Below are 6,000 nucleotides of genomic sequence, written 5' to 3' on the forward strand. Positions count from 1 at the left end.
GCCTGTTGTGTTTGCTTTTGGGAGCCCCCATATCAAAATAATATCATATGACCCTCCTGACAGGCGAGGCAGTAAAACTGCTCATTAATCCCAGCCCCACCACCACCCCAACATGCTCCTCAGCCAAGGTGTGTAAATAGATTGGCCTTTCCCTGACCCCTAAAAACCAACCAACCAGGGCTGCTTTGTCAACTCTGAAAAAGATTCTCAGAAATACTCTCTCCACAGAAGGCACTTTCCTCCTCACTCCTCTTCTCCCACCAAAGTGACTCCCACACCCCTACACAAGCACCCAGCCATGCACACACATACCCACGCACACATACATCCTCCCATGCTCATGCACACACATTCCCCATGCTCATGCACACCCATGCTCATGCACACACACACCTATGCTCATGCACACATACCTTTCCCACACCCATGCACATCATGTTCACATACACACATGCACACACATACCCACGCACACACACATCCTCCCATGCTCATGCACACACATTCCCCATGCTCATGCACACCCATGCTCATGCACACACACACCTATGCTCATGCACACATACCTTTCCCACACCCATGCACATCATGCTCACATACACACGCACACACATACTCATGCACATACACTCTCCCATACCCATGTACACCCATGCTCACATGCACATGAACACATACATTCACTCACGTACACCGAAAGAGACTCTGGAGCCCTCTGTCTGTCGAATGCAGAACTGAGGGACATGCAAAGAGACATCCTTTCAACTTGTGCAGAATCAGCCCAAGCTCTGTCTCCTACCAAATACCTGACATTTCTCCTGGGAGATGCTCTCCTTGGCCTGTTTTGCCCTGTGAATGCAAAATCTGCTAAAAGCCCCCTTAAGAATGCTTAGAGGGGGCATCCAGACCACCCTCCAGAGTCTGCAGGGGCCCCACACCTTCAGCGGGGGATGGGAGCACCACTGATGGGCCCTAGCACACATGTCACAGGTAATGTGCTCACTGGGGAAGCGGCCTCAGGTTGCCCTCCAAATGGTCCCAGCATCCCAGGTCAAAGGTCACTGCCTTGGCTACAGGTGATGACCACACTTTACAGAGGGCAGAAAACTGAGTCCCAGAACAACACCCTCCCAATCTTCTTGTGTCCAAAGACCGGAAACCAGAGCCATGACCACAGCATAGAATAACGTGCCCCTACAAGCATATAAGCAGGTCATATGTGCCTTGCTGACAGAAGTCGCTGCCAGTCCTGAGCCCTTGGGCAGCTTTGATCCCCAAAACATGGGATGTTGTGCACCCCCCTATTCACACATACAACCTTCCCATCGAGGAGCTCATCCTCCTGGGTGAGAACCTGGCTTCTCCTGCGCTAGGCCAAAGGCACTTCCCAGCTGACCATCACAGCTCGACCCCCTTGCTGTGCCTACCTGAGCACACCCTGGCCAGGCTGGCTGGGAGACCTGGTATCTCTGTACCTAACAACGATGAGGCTTCCTAAGCTTAAGAGAATAAATTAGAGTGGGGTTCATGCAGGCGCAGCTGCAGCAGATGGGCAAATTGATTTGCTTCCCATCTGGGAGATTAAACTCCACCGCCCCAAAATGGCAGTGGGGTAATGAGCTGTCAGTCAACCGGCGCAGAGCCCGGGTCAGGCGCATAATTGAACTCCGGCAGCTCCTCATTAGGTCCCACATAGGTCCCGGCTACAGATTCCCACCTTGAGGCGGCCCGGGCGGAGAACGCACTTGGCCCCGCGGCACACTCTGTGAAGGAAAATGCCACCTTGGCGCAGGGCTGGGCCCACTTTCAGAAACTTCCACTCAACCAAAGTGCTGATGATATATTTGTCAACAGCCTCTGACAGCACCCCCATCCCAGGGCTTAATTATGGGCAAACCCAAACAATTGAAAGGATATCAATGACTTCCTTTAACATGACACCCAAGGGACCTTACTTCCCAAGGAGCCCCTGCCTGAACCCTCCTGTGCCTCCTCATGGATCCCCAGTTACCCCAGGGCTTCTCAAGAGCAACAACCCCAAACCATCACCACACCCCGCTCAGCCCTTTACAGTGTGTAAGGCACACACATGCGCACACTGCTGGTTCAACCCGCACCACGCCCTGGAATGATGGTGTTGTATCTTCATTTATAAAAGGGGTAAGAAAGTGGAGCCTATGGAAGCTCAGAAGCTGCCTTCTAAGATCTTTACAGGCTTGGGACTTGAGGAAGCCTGGCCTCATCTCCCCCTCTGCCTGGCTTTCCCCCACATCCTGTCTCTGTTTGGGGCCACCTTCTCCTCTGCCCACCTTTCTCCTCATCCTGTCTTGCTTTCAGGCCTTTACATATGCCAGTTCCCCAGCCTGGAACATGATACTGCCACCACTTATTTGCACCAACCCCTCAGGTCTCCACTCTTAGACCTCCCTTCCACTTCCTCCAGGAAGCTTTCCCTGACCACCCTGCTGTCCAGGCTACATGCCTTCTCTTGATACACCCTGCACATCCACCAGTCACAGTACTGTACCTCCTGGACAGCTGTCGTGTGCTGACAGAGCTGTCTTCCCATAAGACAGTGCATGTCATTCATTCACACACATTCCCTGAGCCTTCTGGGCCAGACTCTGCCCTTGGCTCTGGGCAGACAGCAGTGAGCAAGCAAAGAAGAGCCTGCCCTCCACCAGGCCAGGGACCACAGCTCTTGCACTCTGGGGCACCCTCAGTGCCTTACCCAGGGGGCTGGGGCAGGAAAGATGCTCTCTCAGTGGCTGCATGAATCACTAGTCCAGCTGAGCCTGCTAGGACGTGAAGACCCGTCACCAGGCAGAGTGCCTGACTCAGAGAAGGCTGCAGGAAGGTTAAGGAGAGTGTGGTCATTCCTAACACTTCAGCCCTGCAGAAGTCGGCCAGGGGTAACATCCCACTGGATCACTCACTTCCTGTGGGCATATGGTGGCTTCAGAGCAAAGCTTGATGTTGGCACCAGGCCCCCGCCCGGCACCCTCTTGCCACACTGCTGACCACAGCCTGGATCTCCCAGCATCTGGTACGTCTGCTTTCTCTGGCTCTTGATTCGAAAAGGGTGTGGACGTGGGCCTTTCTGGCTAGAGGCTAAATCCACAGCAACAGTAAACAAGGAGAACACTGGAAAATGTTTGCAAGAGAAGCTGTGGGTTAGAGCAGCCAGCGTGCTCTTGTCTCTGGGTCACTGAGCTTGGTGCACAAACTTTACAGGCAAAGGCACTTGCCACAGGGCAGGTGTCCTTGCGGGGTGACTAGCAGCATGTCTTGGTGATGCCACACATAAGCATGTCAGAAAACTTCTCACAGCCTGAGCCTGGTCAGGAGAACCGAATTCTGCTGCCAGCGCAGTCTGAGGCCCAGGGCCTTGTCCCATCAGGCTCCTACACCAGCAGCAAGAGGCCTGTGGTCATGAGGATGGGCAGATGGCCCTTGTGAATTTCTATCATGCCCCTGATGAGGTGTATGTCCAATCCTCTGCTGCCTAGATGACCACAGCATAGGGCCAGAGTCACAATGGTACAGGGCCTCTGAGACACCATCTGCCACCTCCACGCTCAGGTGGAAAATGACAGAAACAATACAGAGACATGACCGAGCACCTAGAGTTGGTGCTGTGAGCACTCGGTATACTGAGAAGCCTGCTCGCACTCTCTCATCAAATCCTCCCAATGACCCTGCAAAGAGAACATTAGTAGCCCTGCTCTCTTTGTGAGGGAGGTTGGATGAGAGAGGTGAAGTGACCTGCCCAGGCCACACAGCAGGAACCTGGCAGAGCCAGGATGTAAAGCCCAGAACGTGTAACTGAAGTCAACTCGTGCATCCTGGTGTGCTGCCTCCCAAAGGCCTCCGGAAGTGCATTGCCCCATTTTACAGATGAGGAAAAGCCTCATGCAGTGCCACAGAGCCAGGAAGGCACTCCCGGGCCTCCCTGGGGCTTCCCGGGTGGAGACTGGGACCCCAGCAAAGCCTGAACAGACACAGGAGCCAGCCTAGCTCTGCTCCTCTGCAGGCTGGGGACTGGCCGGGGCCTTCCAGTAATTAGTGGGCTCTTGTTAAGACCCAGTCGCGCCGTTCTTGGGCCAGGACTTGTTTGTGTTCCCGTGCAGAGGCCCTCGCAGGAAGGCCAGGCCCACGTGCGCAGCCCCATAAATCCAGCCGGCGTCGCTCATTACAACGTTCCGCTTCACGACTCCGCCAGGCCCAGCCCGCCCGGGCCTCACCGGCCGGCCGCCTCCCCGCAGCCAGGCCCGGCCGCCCCGGGCCTCAGACATGAGCTCATCCAACACGCGGTGTGTGAGGAAGTGGCCGGGCGGCACTCTCAGCAGCCAGGGGACAATGTGCCTATTAAGGCTGTCAGCTGTCAGCCCCTGCCAGTCCACCCTGCCCCACAGAGGCAGGGCCACCCCACTCTGGGCCCTGTCCACCTCCAGTCCATGTGGGTGTGCCCCACAGGGTGACCTGTCCTTTCAGAGTGGCCACAGAAGTCCAGGTGAGGCGGGGAGGATGTGGGCGACGGGAGAAGTGGGCTTAGAGACAGCCAGCCCTTGAGCACTGTCCTGGCTCCTGGAGGGCTGACCAGTGCCCTGTGGGGTCTGGGCAGGTCCCCGGAGCCCCTGGAGCCTTCCTTCCCACAGCTGTAAAATGGGCAGCTACCCCTACCCTGGCCGCCCATTGCCAGGAACAAATAACAGGACGGAGACAGGTGCTCACAATTGGGGTAGCACCAGGGAGGTGGCCAGACAGAGAGGGGCTCAGGCCAAAAAAGCCCTGCTCTGCAGCCTGTGACCTTGACTTTGGCATTGTGCCAGCATGGAACCTGGCCGGTCGCTTGCTTTGGGGGTCTGAGGGATTGGTAGGAAGTGAAGAGCTAGGCAAGTCACCCCACCTCTTTGGCATGTCTGTCTCCTGGTCTGTACAATAGACTTGGCAGCACAGTGTCGGGGAGAGATGCTTAATAAAGGTGAGCTATGCTTTTCTATTGCTCTGATTCCCATCAAGGTCAGAAGCGGCGGACCTGCCCTAACTAAAATCTGGTGATGGTCAGTGTTTGAGAGCAGCCAGCTCATCTCCACGCAGGCCACATCCGAGGAAACCCTGCCAGGTGCTTACCAGCACTGTGAGTCATTCCGGCGCAACCCTGGTTGTGTGGCTGAGGGTGCGCAGTCACGGGCAGCTCAGAGAGCAGCAGGCAGTATCCAGCTAGGAGGGAAACTTCTAGAACTCTGCTGTCCAATATGACAGCTGTTAGCCACATGTGGCTATTTAAGTTAAAATTAAATACAATTAAAAATTTAGTTTCTCATTTTCACTCATCCTGTGTTAAGGGCTCGGTAGCCAGCCGCACGTGGCTAAATGCTGTTGTGTTGGGTGGCTTTGTTCTAGAAAATCAGTCCATGGAGCCCTTCAGAGAGACACCTCAAGCTTTATACACCATTTAATTCAGTATGTGGAGCAAAAGCCATGGCCAGGACATTTCCACCAGCAAATGGTTCTATGCTACCCATAGTGACAATGACAGTGACTGATAATCATGACGGTGGAAGGAGCAATCCATGTAGTAAACTCTTCTGTGTTCCTGCCACGGTGCTAGGTGCCACCCATTCATTAGTACCTTTAATTCCTCCCCTCCAGTGCTCTATAATTAGTGACAAAATCGACTCGGGGAGATTAAGAAACTCCTGCAAGGTGGAGGGGCCAAACCAGCTCCAACTTCAAAGCCAGCCCACCGCTCAGGGGCAGAGTGCGTCTGACCTTGTCCGGTGCTCTGACTGACGTGCACCTGGATGATGGATTGTTTTGTCCAGGTGTCTGTCTCCCTTCCTGCCTTTCACGTGGCTTTAAGCACTTCCTCTCAGACAGGATTGAGCCTGGGCTGGGGGTCACTCACATCTACGGTTTTGCTGTGCGGAACTCCATGCCACCGCTGGCTGCTGGGGCTGCCACACCCCCACCCCAGTGCCCAGAGGGGCCTGCTCA

The sequence above is a fragment of the Furipterus horrens genome, unplaced genomic scaffold (assembly GCF_987537825.1).
Source record: "Furipterus horrens unplaced genomic scaffold, mFurHor1.1.pri manual_scaffold_10, whole genome shotgun sequence".
Classification (NCBI taxonomy): Eukaryota; Metazoa; Chordata; class Mammalia; order Chiroptera; family Furipteridae; genus Furipterus; species Furipterus horrens.